At 42.3% G+C, this 20,325-nt stretch overlaps 2 pseudogenes; both read left to right on the top strand.

Annotated features, from left to right (window-relative positions):
• Window positions 1–629: 629 nt before the first annotated feature.
• On the top strand, window positions 630–3,569 carry LOC103076591 (zinc finger protein 771 pseudogene; annotated as a pseudogene).
• Window positions 3,570–5,368: 1,799 nt separating this feature from the next.
• On the top strand, window positions 5,369–6,312 carry LOC103076858 (zinc finger protein 771 pseudogene; annotated as a pseudogene).
• Window positions 6,313–20,325: the final 14,013 nt, after the last annotated feature.

Consider the following 20,325-nt stretch of genomic DNA (forward strand, 5'->3'; position numbering starts at 1 on the left):
TAGAAAATATAAACTATCATTTTAGAGGTATTTGAATAAATAGATTGACGTTATCTCTGCTCTTTTAAAAGCAAATCAAGGAAGAAAATTTTAAAATTTATCTGTCATCATTCTATTTTGAAAGTATATTATCTATCCTTAACTCAAACAATATGCTATGTTGAAGAAACAATTAAATGCTACCCACGGGATAGAGATGGCACTGTCTCTCTTCATATACAATATAGAATTTCCAAATGCTATCTAAATTTCTTCATAGCCTTGTACCCACTGGAGAGAGAGGCAATGGGATTTAGCAGTTAAGAGCACAGACTACTGTCATGGATGATTATAATAGTACATACCCCATAGAGAGTTTTTGCAAGGAATAAATGAGTAATGTAATAAAGTAAATAACTTTTACTTATTTATCGTTTGGCTGTCTCATGTGGCATGCGGGATCTTAATTCCCCGACCAGGGAACGAAACTGTGCCCCCTGCATTGGGAAAGTGGAGTCTTAACCACTGAATCACCAGGTTAAGTCCCCAAAGTAAAGAACTTAGAAAAGTGCCACATCACAAGTGCTACGTGGGCCCGGCGCCCTGGCGTGGGGCAGCATGAGCGCCCGAGGCTGCGGCTGGACACCGAGATGCCCGGTGAACAGCAGACAGAGGAGGAGGAGGAGGAGGAAGGGATGCAAGAAGAGATGGTGCTGCTTGTGAAGGGTGAGGAGGATGAGGGTGAAGAGAAGTATTAAGTGGTGAAACTCAAGATCCCCATGGACAACAAGGTGGTCCCGAGTGAGGCGCCAGCCCCGTCGGCGTACCCGGCGCGCTTACATGCGTGCTGGGACGCCGTGCCTTGTCGCGCCACTCCACATTGGCCAAGCACGCCCGCATACACACGGGCGAGCGGCCCTTTGCGTGCACCGAGTGCGGCCGGCACTTCTCGCAGAAGTTGGCCCAGACCAAACACAGACGCACCCATACGGGCGAGCGGCCTTACGAACGCCCGGAATGAGACAAGCGCTTCTCGGCCGCCTCTAACCTGCGGCAGCACAGCTGTCGCCACACGGGCGAGAAGCCGTACGCATGCCCACAATGCAGCCGCCACTTCGCGCAGAGCTCCAACTACGCACAGCACCTGCGCGTGCACAGGGGCGAGAAGCCGTACTCGTGCCCGGACTGTGGACGCGCCTTCGGCGGCAGTTCGTGTCTGGCGCGCCACAGACGCACGCACACGGGCGAGCGGCCGTACGCATGCGCCCACTTTATTATGATTTTAGGCAGCCTCTCTGCTAATGGATGGGTTGTGTTCCTGTCTTGCTAGTTGTTTGGCATAGGGTGTCCGGCACTGTAGTTTGCTGGTCGTTGAGTGGAGCTGGGTCTTGGTGTTGAGATGGAGATCTCTGGGAGATTTTCGCCGTTTGATATTACGTGGAGCTGGGAGGTCTCTTGTGAACCATGGTCCTGAACATGTCTCTCTCACCTCAGAGGCACAGTCCTGATGCCTGGCTGGAGCACCAAGAGCCTGTCATCCACACGTCTCAGAATAAAAGTGGGAAAAAAAAGAAAGAAAGAAAAAGAAGATAAAATAAAATAAATTAAAATAAAATAAAGTTATTAAAATAAAAGGTAATTATTAAAAATTTTTTTGAAGTAATAAAAAAACAAGAAAAAAGAAAGAAAGAAGAGAGCAGCCAAACCAAAAAACAAATCCACCAATGATAACAAGTGCTAAAAACTGTAGAAAAGAAAAAAACAAAACAAAACAGAGAGACAGAACCCTAGGACAAATGGTAAAAGCAAAACTATACAGACAAATCACACACAGAAGCATACACATACACACTCACAAAAGGAGAAAAAGGGAAAAATATGTATATATCGTTACTCCCAAAGTCCACCTCCTCAATTTGGGATGATTCATTGTCTATTCAGGTATTCCACAGATGAAGCGCACATCAAGTTGATTGTGGGGATTTAATCCGCTACTCCTGAGGCTGCTGGGAGAAATTTCTCCCTCTCTTATTTGTTCGCACAGCTCCCGGGGTTCAGCTTTGGATCTGGATCTGCCTCTGCGTGTAGGTCGCCTGAGGGCGTCTGTTCCCGCCCAGACAGGACGGGGTTAAAGGAGCAGCTGACTCGGGGTCTCTGGCTCACTCAGGCCGGGAGGAGGGAGGGGTGCGGATGCGGGGCAAGCCTGCGGCGGCAGAGGCTGGCGTGACGTTTCACCCGCCTGAGGCACGCCGTGCGTTCTCCCACGGGAGTTGTCCCTGGATCACAGGACCCTGGCAGTAACGGGGTGCACAGGCTCCCAGGAGGGGACGTGTGGATAGTGACCCGTGCTTGCACACAGGCCTCTTGGTGGCAGCAGCAGCAGCCTTAGCGTCTCATGCCTGTCTCTGGGGTCCGCGCTGATAGCTGCAGCTCATGCCAGTCTCTGGAGCTCCTCTAAGCGGCACTCTTAATCCCCTCTCCTCGCGCACCAGGAAACAAAGAGGCAAGAAAAAGTCTCTTGCCTCTTCAGCAGCTCCAGACCTTTTCCCGGACTCCCTCCCGGCTAGCTATGGCGCACTAACCCCTTCAGGCTGTGTTCACGCCGCCAACCCCAGTCCTCTCCCTGGGATCTGACCTCCGAAGCCTGAGCCTCAGCTCCCAGCCCTGCCCGCCCCCGCGGGGAGCAGACAAGCCTCTCGGGCTGGTGAGTGCTGGTTGGCACCAATCCTCTGTGCGGGAATCTCTCCACTTTGCCCTCCGCACCCCTGTGGGTGCACTCTCCTACATGCCTCCGAAGCTTCCCCCCTCTGCCACCCGCAGTCTCCGCCCGCGAAGGGGCTTCCTAGCGTGTGGAAACCTTTCCTCCTTCACAGCTCCCTCCCCGAGGTGCAGGTCCTGTCCCTATTCTTTTGTCTCTGTTTTTTCTTTTTTCTTTTCCCTACCCAGGTACGTATGGAGTTTCTTGCCTTTTGGGAGGTCCGAGGTCTTCGGCCAGCGTTCAGTAGGTGTTCTGTAGGAGCTGTTCCACGTGTAGATGTATTTCTGATGTATTTGTGGGGAGGAAGGTGATCTCCACGTCTTACTCTTCCGCCATCTTGAAGCTGCCTCCAACAATGTAGTTTTGTAAATACAATATTTCCATAATCAGAAATAGTACATATTTGAATGTTCATTTATTGCTCTTCCTTCTCATGCACATTCTTCTCAACAATTCATGCAACCCTACACAGTCTTGACAAAAAAGACATAACTAAAGTTTTGCACTTTCTATTATGTTAATATTTAAATGTTACGCACATAGAGAACTAACTAAATTCCTTATCTTAAGGTCTATGATCACTAGAAAGTCAGCAATCTGCATAGCAACTTATCAAACTATATTTTTGCTATTATAAATCGGGGATGGTTTTTATTTGCATGTCACAAAATTATCTATTCTGGAAAATATTGCTATTAAAATAATAGAAATCACTGTTTGAGTAAGTATACAATGAATACCATTTGGAGATAAACATACTTTTTGTTTCTTTTATTTTGTTTTTCTTTTTCTTTCTCCAGATAATTCTAGTGGCTTCAGACTCTACAAATAATCAGTCTGGTGTTTTATGTCCCAGCAATTCTGAAGTTCACTCTGTCTGTTCTGTCTACATGTCATAGAGTCACTAAAATCTTTCACCCAGAAATTCTAAATCTTTTACAAATGGCGTATTAAGACACTTATCCCTGCAAGGAAATGAAATAATTTGATTGTATAAGTAAGGTAACACAAGCAAGAGTTAAATGACAAACAGTACTCCCAAAGCAAATTTTGAAAAGCCCTGGAATGAAGAGGCTTTTTCCTGAAAGACCAGACTCTTTCATCAAGAGTCTTTAATATTCTTGTCCTTCTTTGCAAATAACCACAAAGAAAGAACTTGAAACTTTGCACTGGAATATTCAACGTGTCCAAAACATCTCAATGCAACAAATGAAAAATTCAAATAAAAATTTAAAATAAGAGCTATATCATATTCCATTACACATTAATAAGACCATTTTCTGTTCTTCTTTAAAAATTAAAATCAACCAATCCGTGTTGAAATAAATAAATATATCCTTGCTGTATCTTCCTTATTTGAAAAAAAAAATATGCTTCAAACTAAAAACCAAGTTAAAAGAAATTATAATTGGGACAAGACCAATAAAATGTTTTCATACATTCATTTTGAGGTCATTAATATTTTACCTCTCCCATCATTAAGCTCAGAACAAGTGCAGTCAGATATTATATTAATTAAAATGCTCTACACTTCTATCAGTATTGATTAGTTACTAATACAAAAGTGTTAGAATTTTTATGAAACAACTTTAAAATTTATCCCCAAAGAAGATGGAAACCACATATTTAATAACAGATGCCAAATATGAGATTGTTCCCTTTAGAAGTATAATTCACCACTTAAATACTAAGAACTGGAGAAGTGATATATTCTTCTCTATGGGTCTTTTTCTGTCTTCAGACATAAGGACTGAGGACTCATCACCGTGAAGCTGAAAACAGGTTATTGGCACATTAGTAAGTTACCCAAAAGCTGTTCGGCAAATTGCCAACTGTATAAAGGAAAATGTGTGGGTTTTGCTACAAAACCTACAATCAATTAATCTAATATGTAGAAAAGTCCTCCTTTGGAGTCTGTATATAGTATGAATCAATCACTTACGTTTACAATTGCAAATAGTAAGTCTGATAAATCGACATCTCAAAATACAAAATTTATACCTAGAAAATATAAACTATCATTTTAGAGGTATTTGAATAAATAGATTGACGTTATCTCTGCTCTTTTAAAAGCAAATCAAGGAAGAAAATTTTAAAATTTATCTGTCATCATTCTATTTTGAAAGTATATTATCTATCCTTAACTCAAACAATATGCTATGTTGAAGAAACAATTAAATGCTACCCACGGGATAGAGATGGCACTGTCTCTCTTCATATACAATATAGAATTTCCAAATGCTATCTAAATTTCTTCATAGCCTTGTACCCACTGGAGAGAGAGGCAATGGGATTTAGCAGTTAAGAGCACAGACTACTGTCATGGATGATTATAATAGTACATACCCCATAGAGAGTTTTTGCAAGGAATAAATGAGTAATGTAATAAAGTAAATAACTTTTACTTATTTATCGTTTGGCTGTCTCATGTGGCATGCGGGATCTTAATTCCCCGACCAGGGAACGAAACTGTGCCCCCTGCATTGGGAAAGTGGAGTCTTAACCACTGAATCACCAGGTTAAGTCCCCAAAGTAAAGAACTTAGAAAAGTGCCACATCACAAGTGCTACGTGGGCCCGGCGCCCTGGCGTGGGGCAGCATGAGCGCCCGAGGCTGCGGCTGGACACCGAGATGCCCGGTGAACAGCAGACAGAGGAGGAGGAGGAGGAGGAAGGGATGCAAGAAGAGATGGTGCTGCTTGTGAAGGGTGAGGAGGATGAGGGTGAAGAGAAGTATTAAGTGGTGAAACTCAAGATCCCCATGGACAACAAGGTGGTCCCGAGTGAGGCGCCAGCCCCGTCGGCGTACCCGGCGCGCTTACATGCGTGCTGGGACGCCGTGCCTTGTCGCGCCACTCCACATTGGCCAAGCACGCCCGCATACACACGGGCGAGCGGCCCTTTGCGTGCACCGAGTGCGGCCGGCACTTCTCGCAGAAGTTGGCCCAGACCAAACACAGACGCACCCATACGGGCGAGCGGCCTTACGAACGCCCGGAATGAGACAAGCGCTTCTCGGCCGCCTCTAACCTGCGGCAGCACAGCTGTCGCCACACGGGCGAGAAGCCGTACGCATGCCCACAATGCAGCCGCCACTTCGCGCAGAGCTCCAACTACGCACAGCACCTGCGCGTGCACAGGGGCGAGAAGCCGTACTCGTGCCCGGACTGTGGACGCGCCTTCGGCGGCAGTTCGTGTCTGGCGCGCCACAGACGCACGCACACGGGCGAGCGGCCGTACGCATGCGCCCACTGCAGCACGCACTTCGCCTAGAGCTCAGCACTGGCCAAGTACCGGCGCGTGCACACGGGCGAGAAGCTTCGCTGCTGCGCTGTGTGTGGCCTCGGCTTCGGCCACCACTCCAACCTGGAGGAGCATGCGCGCACGCACACAGGCGAGCGGCCCTACCCACGTGCCGAGTGCCGCCGGCGCTTCCGCCTCAGCTCGCACTTCGTCAGCCACCGTCGCACGCACATGCGGCGCCGTCTCTGTATCTGCGCGGGCTGCGGCCGGGACTTCAAGCTACCTGCTGGAGGCACTGCCACCAAGCGCTGCCCAGATTGTGAGTGCAGTTGAACCACCATTCTTGTCTCCGCGGGGTGCGAACTGGGGAGGGGCACGCTGGTATCCCGACCTGGGCCTGCGTTAACCTGGACAACTCCCCGCCCCACCACCTGCGTCTCAGATAGGGTGGGACGGCGGCCCTGGCTGCCCTTGAACTGGGAGACAGGGAGGAACCCCAACTGGGGTCCCTGGAAACGCATCCACCTCCCCTCAGCCCGTGTTAGAGCGAATAAAGTATTATATCCTCACCCCACCCGTGCCTGTGAATGAAGTGGGTGGGGTGTGAATTAAGAGGAAAGTTGGGGGTCTCCCCAGGCTTAGGTGATTTAGGTGAATTGTCATGGAGTTAAGTGGGGCTCTAAGCCCAAAAGTGTTCCAGGAACTGGTTTTGTGTGTGTGTGGAGTCATTCCACGCTTGGTCCTTGGTTACGTCTTCATGACTTCAGACCTAGAAGGGTCCATTAATTTAGCGCGTTGATGATCAACAGGCAGTGCATTCTGCAGAGCTTTGAGTGAGCCGGCATGAACCTCAGAGAACTCAGTCTAGTAAAGAGAAGCAATAGTGGAAACTTTAGCACTAGGTTAAAGAGCTTCAGTGCTACATTATTATTAGCTCATTTTCATCCTCAAAGCATCCCAAAGTTAGGTAACTCTTTTACCTCCATTTCTGCAGGTGAGTAAATAGGTACTGACAGTCAGTGAACGGCACAGTGGGGACAAGTACACAGGCAAGTGCAGTCCCTTATCACTGGAGCTCAAATGGGGGAGTTGTTGGATAGGAGAGGTCTTCAATGCAATCTTGGAGTTTAGAGAGGCTCTTCTCAGAGGTGGCATTTAAGCTGGTCTTAAGGTCAAGAGAGTTGGGGTTGAGGACGTATGGAGAGAACCCCTGAACCTGCATGCCAGACTTGTTAGAGCTTGCAGATGCCCTGTAGGGTGGAAGGTAGGGACAGCAAGCAAGGACGTTGGCAGGAGATAGACCACTAAGGACCCTGGAAGCCAGGTTAAAGGTTCCAAGCCCACAAAGAAACCTTGACGGATTAGAGGGGAGGGAGAGATATGGCATATTATTGAGCTAGAATTAATAGGAGTTAAAGTGGTCGTGGGGAAAGGAGAGATGGGGCTGATTTCATTTCTTAGCTTGGGTGACCGCAGGCAGTGTCATTGAGATGGGGACACGGGATGAGGAACAGGACCAGAGTTGAAAAAAAAAGAAAAAGAAGAAAAAAAAAAAGTGCTACCTGTTAGCTTCTTTTTTTCCTGATCATTTCTGTTCTTGTTGACACAACTAGTTCACCAATACTTCCTGTATTACTGTGAATCCACGCTAATGTGACCTGCTACCCATACATAAATACTAAAATTCCTTATCTGGGATGCTCATTTGGGTCCTTTGACATACACTGCCCTGAATTTCAGGGTATAATTCCAATATAAATGTGAGACAACGTCATACCTCATTTGTAGCATTCCTCTCAAACAATTAGCCTGCTTCTCTGAGGATCAGCACTGTGTTCTACTCATCTTTTATCGGAGCCACAGCCAGGCACATAACAAGCACTCATGGAACTGATTTGAATATTTATGATCCCCATCTAAGCCATCATCATCATATTAGCATATTAGCATCTAGTAACTGACAAAAAAAAAAAAAGAGGGGGAAACTCTGCTGGGAAACTCATGAAAAATTGCATAAAATTCACTAGTTGATTACCCAAGTTTCGTCTTTGGACCAAGAGGAATATATTAGAGCAAACATGGTGACTATGAGCCCTAGCAGCTGTCTTGGTGTCCCGTAGGGAATTCCCAGTGGCCTGGATTTCACCTAGAAATGTTACACTAATCCCTGTCAAAGGTGTGAGGCTGTGACTGCAGTGGCGACATTGTGACTACTTTAACTTATTGCTGTCCAATGACTAGATTGTCTGATTTTTTTTTCTTTCCATTACTTGGATTGTATTTGAGCAAATGGATTAGAAGTTTGTGTATTATGAAGCCAGCACCTTGGGGTTCCGTCAGTGCCTTGTCCACAGCCCCTGCAGAACACTGGGGAAAAGTTCCACCTCAACAAGTCCCGGCAAGCCACCTAAAGAATGTCTGCATTCTCTCTAATCTGAAGCCTCAGGGATGGAGACACAACACTTCCTCCTCCCAGAAAGCCCCTCCCAGTGTCTTCCCACATCATACCCTTAGCAGCTCTTTTCAGGACATCCCTAATTTGCTAGAGTATCAGATTGTACCATAAAGGTAAATGACAGATAAAGCCAAAATTATTTTTATACTTGAGGACTCTTATGGTGGAGGGTTTGTGTAAAGATTTAATAGATACGGAATGTTTTTAAAACCATTATCATAACATACATGTTCTAAGCCATAATTGCTATCCATCTGTCCAGACAACCAATGTAGCCACATCCCTTCCTAGAAGGCTTTGGAGCCACCACTTTAATTATATGTATTTCAATAATATGTATTAAGACTATACCACTCTACTATTTTTAGTGTTTATTTTCTCTTCTTTACTACTGTTTTATTTTCCTCTTGGCCATTTATACTCCTTTATGCTCTCTACTCTCTTAAAAGTGTTGAACTATAACTTATTTCTGGAACAATCTCTTTTGCTATCTCTGTGAAGACCCAGATGGAAGTTGAAAGAGGGGACTCTCCACCAACTGGCCATTATGGGAAGATAAGGAGGACATGCAGCCTCACAGGAGGCCTGCAGGGAGTAATCGCAGAGCTGCAAATGTGGGGAGAAGGCTTAGCTAGCCCCACCAGCAGTAAAGATTTTATCTCAGTGAGTTGTTGAAAGAGACATGCAGATCATCAAGTGAGGCAGAGGCCAAGAAAGTCATAGTAAAAAGTCTGATCACTCCAGGAGATTCATGTAAGGTGATCAAGGGCAGGATAATGGCCACTTTCTGAAAGTAGAGCTGGACAGGAACCACCCAACCCTGCCATCTGCTAAGACATCAGGCTCAATTCCCAGCAGCCTGGCAACCCGCAGCAGAGACTCAGTGTAAACAGCCAGAGCATCGTCCATCCTCCAGCAACAATAGCGAACTGCCTGGTGCCATGGCCCTGTGCTTTCACGTGAGATGTCCCCTGTGCCTGGAATTTCAAACTTTACTCCTTAAATTGGAAAAAGTGCATTTATCTTTTAATCTCAAGTGTAATAACCTTCTCCCTCCACCTCATGGATAAGGTATCCTTCCTCTGTGCTCTGACAATAATCATATTGGAGTTGAATTACCTATTTGTTTATCAGCTCAATAGACTGAGATTCCCTTGAGGACATAAATTTTTTTTCATCTCTGTATCCCCAGAAATGCCTTACATGTTGTGCTCAGTACATACATGTTGATGAGCAAGTGAGTAAGTCAACAAATAAAAGAAGGAAAGGATGAATGGATCCTTGAGCATTTGTGGTTTTGACAGAGAGACAACCGACTGTGGGGACCCTTCTGGGACTGAGGGTTTTGGTGGGTGGGATGAAGCGATGATATGGAATCCTGCCATCTCACTGAGCCTGAGCAAGGGACAGAGCTGCCTGCAGGACACCAGGCACCTCAGAAACACAGGGACGGCACCTGGACACATGCACCACCTCTGATAACAGTGACTTCTCAGGGAGCCAGAATCTCTTTCCTCTTCTTCCTACCTCCAACCAGAGTTAAGAAATAAGAAACCACATACTGCTGACATTTCTCCTTTGGAACCTTCTACACTAGAATGGACTTTCCTGCTTGGGAAGTAAGCCCTTTGAGAAATAACAGCAACTATATTCTGTGTAGCAGAAAGCACGTTATCACCATGGAGATAACAGCAATGCCACCTCTGAGGCTAGTGATAAGAAGTTAGTTTAAAATTCTCCAGAGAACTGAGATTAAAGACAAGAATAATTACAATCTTTGGGGGCAAATCTGTTCCACAATTTTGAATAAGGGAAATAAAAGATCTCAGGTAAAGTCTCTTCAGTCAATGATTTCAATGGTGTTTTATCCTTATTAATGAGTGTATTCTTACACAGTATGTTGGGCTGTTTTAAAATGATTGTGGGGAATTCCCTGGTGGTCCAGTGGCTAGGACTCTGCACTTGAGCTGCAGGGGTCCCGGGCTCAGTCCCTGGTCAGGGTACTGTACTAAGATCCTGCAAGCCATGTGGTACAGCCAAAATAAATTAATAAAATTAAATGATTGCATTTTCTAATGAAGAGAAGGGAATATTGCTACCACAAAGCAAGGACCTGACTCTTTTTCACTTACTAGTTTGTTCAATGTTTCCTAGAAATCATGTTTAGAAATGTCTCATCTAACTCTGCCACCTCAGAAAGTACCACTCACTTTTGTGCTTTCAAACATCAGTTTGTCAGACCATATCAGAGAAATTAATAAGTCTAGTAACAGTCTCAAGCCTAAGTAATAGAAATGAATGAATGGTATTATTAGACCATATGATTTGCATATACGTCTTCATTTTTTAGGGTATAAAGCAAGTTTTAAAAAGTTTAATACCATAACTTAGAACATAAAGAACCAAGATCAAAGTCTGAATACAATCCACATTCTTCATTCCCCAACCGGAAACACTCTCTAAAGTGACATACAGGGCTTCCCTGGTGGTGCAGTGGTTGAGAGTCCGCCTGCCGATGCAGGGGACACGGGTTCATGCCCTGGTCCGGGAAGATCCCACATGCCGCGGAGCGGCTGGGCCTGTGAGCCATGGCTGCTGAGCCTGCGCGTCCGGAGCCTGTGCTCCGCAATGGGAGGGGCCACAACAGTGAGAGGCCTGCGTACCGCAAAAAAAATTAAATAAAGTGACATACACATATGTATACTTTTTGATTATAACAAAAATAAGCCTGATGCTGTTACTCTGTCTTACAGGTTTAGAAAGCTTAAGCTCAGAATCATGAAGCAGGATGTCCAAAGTCATATAGTTCACATGCAGTAGAATTTAAATTTGAACTTCATCCCTTGAATTAGTGAAATGTAAATAAATAGGGAATTCTGGTAGATGGATAAATTAACTTCCATTGGACTATGGGCATTATTCAAATTCTGTAGGGTTTTTTCCTTCAAAATAAATAAGAACATGATTCATCATAAATGTTAAAAATTACATAAGGAAAGTTCTCCAAATAATGTGAAAAAGCAAATAGGTTCAAAGAAAGACTCTGCAACAACAATAAAAATTAGGATATCCCTTTGGGCAGTATTTTTCGAACTGTGCTCTTCTTAACACTGCTCTCACCGGATATTAAGAGATACTATATGGGGGGGGGGGAGGATTCACCAAAAATTAGTTTATTTCTGTTTAATAACAATGAACAACCTCAAAAGGAAATTAAGAAAACAATTCATATTTAAAATAACATTGGGAATTCCCTGGTGGTCCAGTGGTTAGGACTCTGAGCTTCCACTGCCAGGGCCTGGGTTTGATCCCTGGTCAGGGAACAAAGATCCTGAAAGGATCAAAATAAATAAATAAATAATACCATAAATAAATAAAATAGCATCAAATTATATGAACTAACCATACTGAAGTAATCATTTCACAGTATATACATGTATCATATCATCATAGTATACACCTTAGACCTACACAGTGTTAGATATAATGTTATATATACAGACATATATATAAAATTTACACAATGTTGTGCACATATAAACAACAATTTTGAAAAAGAAGAACAAAATTGGAGTTCTCGCACTTCCTGATTTCAAAAGTTGCTGTAAAGCGACAGTAATCAAAACAGTGTGGTACCGGCATAAGGACAGACATATACTCCAATGGCACAGAATAGAGAGCCCAGAAATAAATGTGGTCACATGGCGTCAACAAGACTTCCAAGACCATTCAATGGAGAAGGGACAGTCTTTCCCACAAATGGTGCTGAGAAAACTGGATACCCACAAAAGAATAAGATTGGTTCCTTACCTTATACTATATTCAAAAATGAACTCAAAATGAACCAGAAAGTGGCTCCTCCCACACAGTTTTGTATCTCAATAAATGGCAATCCCCTCTGACCAGTTGCTCAAGCAAGAAGTCTCAGTCATGGTTGTCTTCTCACTTAACATCATTCAGTCCATCAGAAGACCTATCAGCTTCTAAATAGATCCTGAATCTGACCACCTCTACTGTCTCCAAGCTAAAGTTGCCTCTCTTTTGTACAAAGATTGCTAACTGGTTTTCCTTTTTTCCTTCTCATTTTATATTGTCTCTTTATACAGTCAATTTTCCTCACTGCAGAGTCATTCCCTTAAAGGAAACCTGACCACATTTCTCCTCCAGTGGAAACCCTGTCTTAGATTCTAATCTCACACTAAGTAAATGCCAAAGTCATGACAGTGGTCTAAAAGTCCTACACCACCTACACCCCCACCACCCTCCTTAACTCATCTAACACCACTCCTGACCCCATTCACTCTTCCCTAACACATCTGCTTCATTGCTTCCCTGGACAATACCCAGAATGTCTCCACCTCTACACCTTGGCACTTGCTATTATTTCACCTGAAAGTTCTTCTTCCACAGACCTGCAGGCTGTTCCCTCCTCCCCTTCAGGCCTTGATTCTAATATCTCAGACTTGGAAGATTGTCTATGACCACGTTATATAAAACAGGTCTGCCTACAGTGTTCTTTTAGTTTTTATTTGTTTTTTACTGTGCATACCACCATTTGAAATTTTATATGTATTTACTCATTTGGGGTCTAGCTTAAAATTAGTTATGTATTTTGACTGTGACATTCACTGCTAGAGAATAATATATTTTTAGCAAATATTAAAAATTATCTATATTTTTCCATCCTCAGGATTTATTTGAAATGGCATATTTGATTTAATTTCTGTCATACCATACCATACATCACAAAAATCCTATGAAATCTTGAATTTCTAGCAGTATAATGTATGCCTCTGATTGATATTTTATTTGGGCTGCAAGTGATTTTAATAAGCACTAAATATCCAATAAAAATATTGACTCCAAAGTCAAATTTGGACAATCTGGCCACAGAGGAAACATTTTCAATATATCCTTGCTTTAGAGCAGTTTACCCCCAGCATCCTCCCATAAAATAACACAGTAATGATTCTACAAAAGAAGGTTCCAGAAAATAATTAGATGGAGTTGACAATAAATCCTGCTCTTGTGAAGAAGTGACCAAAGGGTGCTGATCTTGTTCAATCCCTGATCTATCACTGTTGGAGTGGGAGAGATCTTCAGTGGTGTTGCAGATGAAATTTCACAAAAATCATGTTTTTCGATAGCGGTGGATCAGTTTTCCAGTAGAACTCCAAGCAGGAAGAGAGTCTTCTAACAAAGCCCATTTAGAATGAATCTTCCATTACCCTGTATGAGCTCAGCAAAGGAGCAAAGAGGTAAAGAGTCATAGAGTTGATTAATCGTAGAACCACAACCAGCATTTTATAGATTTTAAATAAAATCAAATACTTCCATACCAATACACTGAAAACCATCTACTATTTCTTCTGTTCGTTCATTGAAAAAAAATTTATCAAGCACCTGCTGCAGGTCAGGTACTCTTCTAACACTGAGACTATAAATGCAAAATAAGGCGGGGGAGCGGTAAACCCTGCTTTTAGGGAGCCTACATTCTCCTGGAGAAAGGCAGTGATCAATCAACTGAATCAATAGGTAATTAATGTTGATAGGTACTCTAAGGAAAATAAAGGCAGGTAAGAGGACAGATAGTAGTTAAAATGCTGGCAGGGCTTATATGTTTGATAAAGGTTCAGGAAAGGACTCTTGGATCAGGTGTCATTGTATAGAAAACCTGAATGAAGTGAGAGTGAGCTGTGAGGTGAGCGCATAAATGCTTCTGGCGGAAGCATCCCTGTGTGCCAAGGCCGAGGGCACTTAGCATGATTGAGATGCCACAGGGCCGCAAGAGTGGCTGAAGGCGAGTGAGTGAGGCCAAGATTGGCCAGAGATGCAGATAGAGAAGCAGGTGAAGGCCATTTCATAGAGAACGTTACTTGCCACGGTAAGCACTTGGTAGTTCATTTGTAAGCTATTACTGGGGTGGATGAGCACAGAGCAAGAGGAGAAGCTGGGAGACACATTACAAACCTGATGCAACAGTCCAGGTGAGAGATGGTAGAGGCTTGGACTAAAAATATTTAATTGATAGCTCAAAATTAGAATATATTTTGAAAGTAGAGCTGACAAGATTTTATGATAATTTGAAATATGGGGCTTAAGGGAAAGACATAACATTTGAGAGTCAGCTCTCTGGGTCAAAATGAGATAAGTCAGTTGAGTAAATATAGACAGAGAAGAGGAAAGATCCAACAACGATACCCTGAGAGACTCCAATATTTGAGGTCTTAAAGCTGAGTAGGATCCAACAAAGACAACAGAGAAGCAGTAGTCCAGTAAGGTAGGTACAAATAAAACGGGAATGATATTCTGGTGACCAAGGGCAGACACAGTTTCAAAGAGGAAGGGACAACAGATGATGTCAAATGCTGCTGCTGCGTCAGTAAGGTGAGGACTGGGAGTTGACCCCTGGATTTAGGAACATGGAGGACATGGATAAGAAACAGCTGTAGGATGATGTAGGAAGAAGGACCTGCTGGAGGGGGTTTTGTAGAGAATGAGAAAACAGAAAGTGCTCGTTACCATTTTAAAGAAGTTTGCTAGTGAAGGACGTAGAGAAATTGGACAAGACCTGGTGGGAAATGTGGAGTCGAGAAGGTTTTTGGATAGAAAATATTTCAAGAAGCTTTTATATTTTCTAATATTTGAAAAGATCCATTCTTATACTATCCCTTGGCAAATATCAGAGTTTTGTAGCTTCATTATAAGGTCCAAGGGGGAAAAAAAAGCCAAATAGTTTTCTCAATCCTATCATTTCCATGGCAATCTTTAAAGCATATTTTTAAAGGAATCTTTAGGGTACACTCCCGTTATAAAAACGTTAGCCAGGGCTTCCCTGGTGGTGCAGTGGTTGAGAGTCCACTTGCCGATGCAGGGGACGCGGGTTCGTGCCCCAGTCCGGGAAGATCCCGCATGCTGCAGAGCAGCTGGGCCCGTGAGCCATGGCCGCTGAGCCTGCGCGTCTGGAGCCTGTGCTCCGCAACGGGAGAGGCCACAACAGTGAGAGGCCTGCGTACCACAAAAAAAAAAAAAAAAAAAAAAAAAAACCTAGCCATTTAAAGAAAATATATTTTTAAATTCTTGATATACATCAGTTAAGCACAAAATTTAACATTTGGCTTCCCACAAAAAATAATAAAATTATTCATGAAATGGAAAAGAAAGAAAATGAGTGCTACCAATTTGTTTCTTATTTTCAGGAGAGAGAAAGTCTCCTGCCAGTAACTTCATTAAGAATATTTAACAACATAATGAATATTGCTAAATATTTAGTCCATGTGGCTTTTTTTTTTTATAACAATCTTCTAAAAACAAAACCTTAGGACATATTTTGTAATTTTTTGTGGGAATTTCTACTGAAAATTAATGTCATCTAAAGCATCAATCGAACTTTCTGGTGGTATTACATTAGAAAATCTAGAAAATTCATGATACACTTATCTCTTGGACCAGATCTTTGGAGACTTTTTCAGACCCACACGTGTCCCTCCAAATGGCCTTGAACAAGCCTATCTACAACTGCAGGAGACCAAGGACTTGGTATCTCAGCATACCCTCAACCCACCTGTGGAAATACCAGTTGAGAAGAACCTTAGATGATGACTCTCAGACATGAAGTGTCTTCATCTGTCTTTTTTTTTTTTTTTTTTCGGTACGCGGGCCTCTCACTGCTGTGGCCTCTCCCATTGCGGAGCACAGGCTCCGGATGCACAGGCTCAGCGGCCGTGGCTCACGGGCTCAGCCGCTCTGTGGCACGCGGGATCCTCCTGGACCGGGGCACGAACCCGCGTCCCCTGCATCGGCAGGCGGACCCCCAACCACTGTGCCAACAGGGAAGCCCTCATCTGTCTTTTCAGAGGCAAGAATAGTATAATCCAGACCAGACTCTCTGACAAGCACCTAAGACACAAAATAAAGATCTCATTTGCTTTAAGTACCTTAGTATGCCAGGGACTAAGTTGGATTGTTTCCATAAAAGTTTACAAACCACATTGACTGAAAATAATCTCAGTGTAGGCACTCTAAAATGTCACATTTGTGAGGAGTGTCAGAGTCCAGTACATCCACTTTTGGGGAGATGACTGTGGTTTAATGGCTTATGAATTCCACTGGGGAAAGTACAAGAATTCCCACTGTACTCCAACTGTTTTATTCATGTACTGCTATATACCACCATATTTCCCATGCTTAGAATGATGCCTAGCTTACAGTAAGTAATAAATGTCACTTCCAAAATTATTCGTTCAATGAATATTTTATTGAGCACTTAGAACACACCAGGCACTGTTCTAATATAGCAGTTCATGACTAGAACACTTGGGATGAGCTATGGATAATGGAAATCTAATACTGATAAATTCTACCAAAACATTTTTTGGCCAGAGTTAGATATTGAAATACTACTGGGGAAGACTTAGTCTACAGAATCACTTGCTTTTTTAAAGAGCTCTTTCAGTTCATTTGCTTCAACCTTCATTCGACATAACAGCCTTAAAAATTGTCATACTCATAGAAACAGAATAGAAAAGTATTTGCCAGGGACTGGGTGGGGAGAGGGGGTGGGAAATAGGGACAGATTGGTAAAAGGGTATGAACTTACAGCTATAAGATGCATAAGACTTGAGGATCTAACATAAAACATGATGACAATAGTTGATAATACTATATTGTATAATCAAAATCTCCTGAGAAAATAGAACTTAAACGTTCTCACCGAGAGAGAGAGAGAGAGAGAGAGAGAGAGAGAGAGAGAGATATAAGGTGATGGATGTGTTCATTAACTCAATAGGGGAATCCTTTCACAATGTATACATGTATCAAATCATCACTTTAAATATCTTAAAATTTTATGTTTCAGTTATACCTCAATAAATCTGAAATTTTTTAAAAAACAGGCTGATTCTTGGGTCGTCCCCACTGGGATTTAGCAGCCTCCTCAATGATCATCTGCTCACACCAATGACCACTTATTTCGTTGGAAATATCAAAAGTCCTCCCAAAGCAAAATATAAAACTAGCATTTTCCTCAAATGAACAAGAAAATGAATAAGCAAATTCACTTTTCTATGGAGAGCATTTTTTTATCTGTTTAGACTAAAATAATGCAAATATGTCTCCTCTACCCTCCTATTTCTTCAGAACACTTAGAACAACTGAAAACATGTTTTGCTTAACTTTTTAGAACCATATTGCTTTCTTCCAAATAAAACCAAAAGTAAGTACTCAATAGGATACAGAGCCTTTTCAATTTAATGATTATAGGAAAATGAATCTAAAAGAGAAATATCTGCAGCCATGTATTATGCAATGATGAAAAGAGCTAAGTTCAGGATTCCAAAAGAAATGTGTTAGTTCAGAGTACCTAGCGTGTGCTGGGAAAGATGGAGGAAGAATGAGAAGCTGACACTGAAGCTGAGAAGGGATGCTGCAGCTGAAATATAAAGGATGAAAAGGATATGAGAAGACTTACTTACACTCCTAGAACAAGGCTAAGTCCAGTGAAGCTAAAAACACCCACAAAAATGAAATACCGTCAGCGTCCAGAATTTAGTCAAGTATGTTTTATTGAGTTCTACCACTCAGTGTGAAATGAACTCACAGAGGGAGTACAATCCAGGCCCAGATGCTTTAGTTCACCAATTTTCCAAGTGCTAGGACTTGAAACATTCATCATCATGTTTACTTTAGAGGATTTTTCATATATGCAGTTTCCTCGTAAGCCTGGGTTTTTACATTTCTTCACTATTAATGTATACATATGTTGAATAGAGAAAAATCATTAATAAGAAGTAGCATCTATCATTATAAAACAAAACAAGGTTGTTTCCAGATTTTGTGCTCTCTAAAGGGATAAATGTATTATGTCAGTTAAAAACTCATGGATGATCTTGGTCTTAGTACTCACTTAGTTGCAGCCTAGCTTCTTATCAGTCCTGGGCCTTAGCCAGGACATAAGTACACACACACAACTTATTATATCCAACTTCACTTGCTAAATTTTAGAGCATTCAGAGACAACAAAAACAAAAAGAGTGTCTTTTGGAAATGATTCAGCTCAGATTTAGAAAGTTAATATAGGACTTCCCTGGAGGTCCAGTGGTTAAGACTCCACGTTTCCACTGCAGGGGGTGTGGATTCATTCCCTGGTTGGGAAACTAAGATCCCACATGCCACACAGCGTGGCAAAAAAAAAAAAAGTTAAAATAAGCAGATGTTTTACTGCCAGAGAAGCAATCCTATTACAAGTATTATTTGCAAGGCCCACAGGTTTTTTTTTTTATTTTTTTTAACATCTTTATTGGAGTATAATTGCTTTACAATGGTGTGTTAGTTTCTGCTTTATAACAGAGTGAATCAGTTATACATATACATATGTTCCCATATCTCTTCCCTCTTTGTCTCCCTCCCTCCCACCCTCCCTATCCCACCCTGGCCCACAGGTTTTTACTATCACTTTATTATGGGGATGCTTGTAATGGGGCTGAGGGAATGATAAACAGGCACTGTGACTCGAATGCTTTTCTCTCAGTATTAGTCGTATATTTATGCCTTGTAGTACTTTATAAAGTGAATGTTGTGGCCATTCAATAATAATTTTTAAATTATTGCATGGAATAAAATCAGTGAGGCATAAATCATTCACAGATCATGGTGTTCATTTGAGAGAGGCCAAGTAGGCCTGATGAATCAAGGATCAAATTCAAAACCAAACAATTTGTCAACATTTAGTAATGTAAATGCCCTTGTCTGCTCTCGCTCACAAAATATCTTCACAAGAAGATGCTTGAGATTCAGGCTTTGAGACCCTTGCTGTAATGGCCATGAAAAACATTAGAAGCAGTTTTCACATAGATGGAGGTATAGAATGCTTAGGTTTAACAAAGCCAATGTTCCTAACAATCTCTCTGGTCTAAAGGGTTAACCACATTTACGCAGACCTCTCTCCCTTGCCAGTTAGAGATAGGCAAACAATTTAGATGCTATCCTTGTGACTGAGTAGATTTGTCCATATGAGCCCTTGATGAATGTTTTAGATCAGCTATTCATCTGCTGTGTCATGAATAGCCTCTCACTAAGTTCCCTGCCACTTACCCTCAGTCTTCTGCACAGTTCACCAAGTTTATCTTTCATACATGCACACCTGGATTCATCATACTTCTACTAAACACTGCCAAGTTTCTCCCCTGCCAACAGAGTAAAATCCAAATATGTTACAGTACTAAACACTTTTAGACAAACCTAACATTTTAGTCTAATATCCCTGTTTTAAATACACACACGCATATCCAACTCCAGACCCCTCTGATTCCTCAGTTGTTTCCAAGTGTCACAATACTCCTGCTTCCAAGCCTTTGTTTGTGCTATTTTTTTTCCTAGAACGCCCCTTAAGACCTGAAAACACCTATTCATTCTTCAATGCCCAGGTCTAACATTGTCCTCATTGTGAAGCACCCAGACTTCCAGGCAGAATAAATCAGTTTTCTTTGTTTCCATAACTCTTGGTATCTGTGTCTTGTAGTGAGATAATATAGTTATCTGTCTGTCTTCCTAGCTTGATTTTAAAGTGCTTGGAAATGGAGAATTCATTCATTCAACAAATCATTATTATTATCATCATAATTATTTTTAACATAATTATATTTATTATAATTATTATTCAGTACCTACTAAATGCCAGGCACTACTCCTGGAGATGAGGTTATAGCAGTGAACACAACAAGCGAGATCCCTACCCTAATGGAGCATATATTGTAGTCTGAAGAGAGAGATAAGAAACAAAATAAATAGTACAATAGAAAGTGGTAAGAGCTATGAAAAGAAAATTAAGCAAAGAAGCAAGGTAAGGAGTACTGGTGTTGATGGTTGCAATTTTAATTTGGGTGAGCAGGAAT

The sequence above is a fragment of the Lipotes vexillifer genome, unplaced genomic scaffold (assembly GCF_000442215.2).
Source record: "Lipotes vexillifer unplaced genomic scaffold, Lipotes_vexillifer_v1.1 scaffold297, whole genome shotgun sequence".
Classification (NCBI taxonomy): Eukaryota; Metazoa; Chordata; class Mammalia; order Artiodactyla; family Lipotidae; genus Lipotes; species Lipotes vexillifer.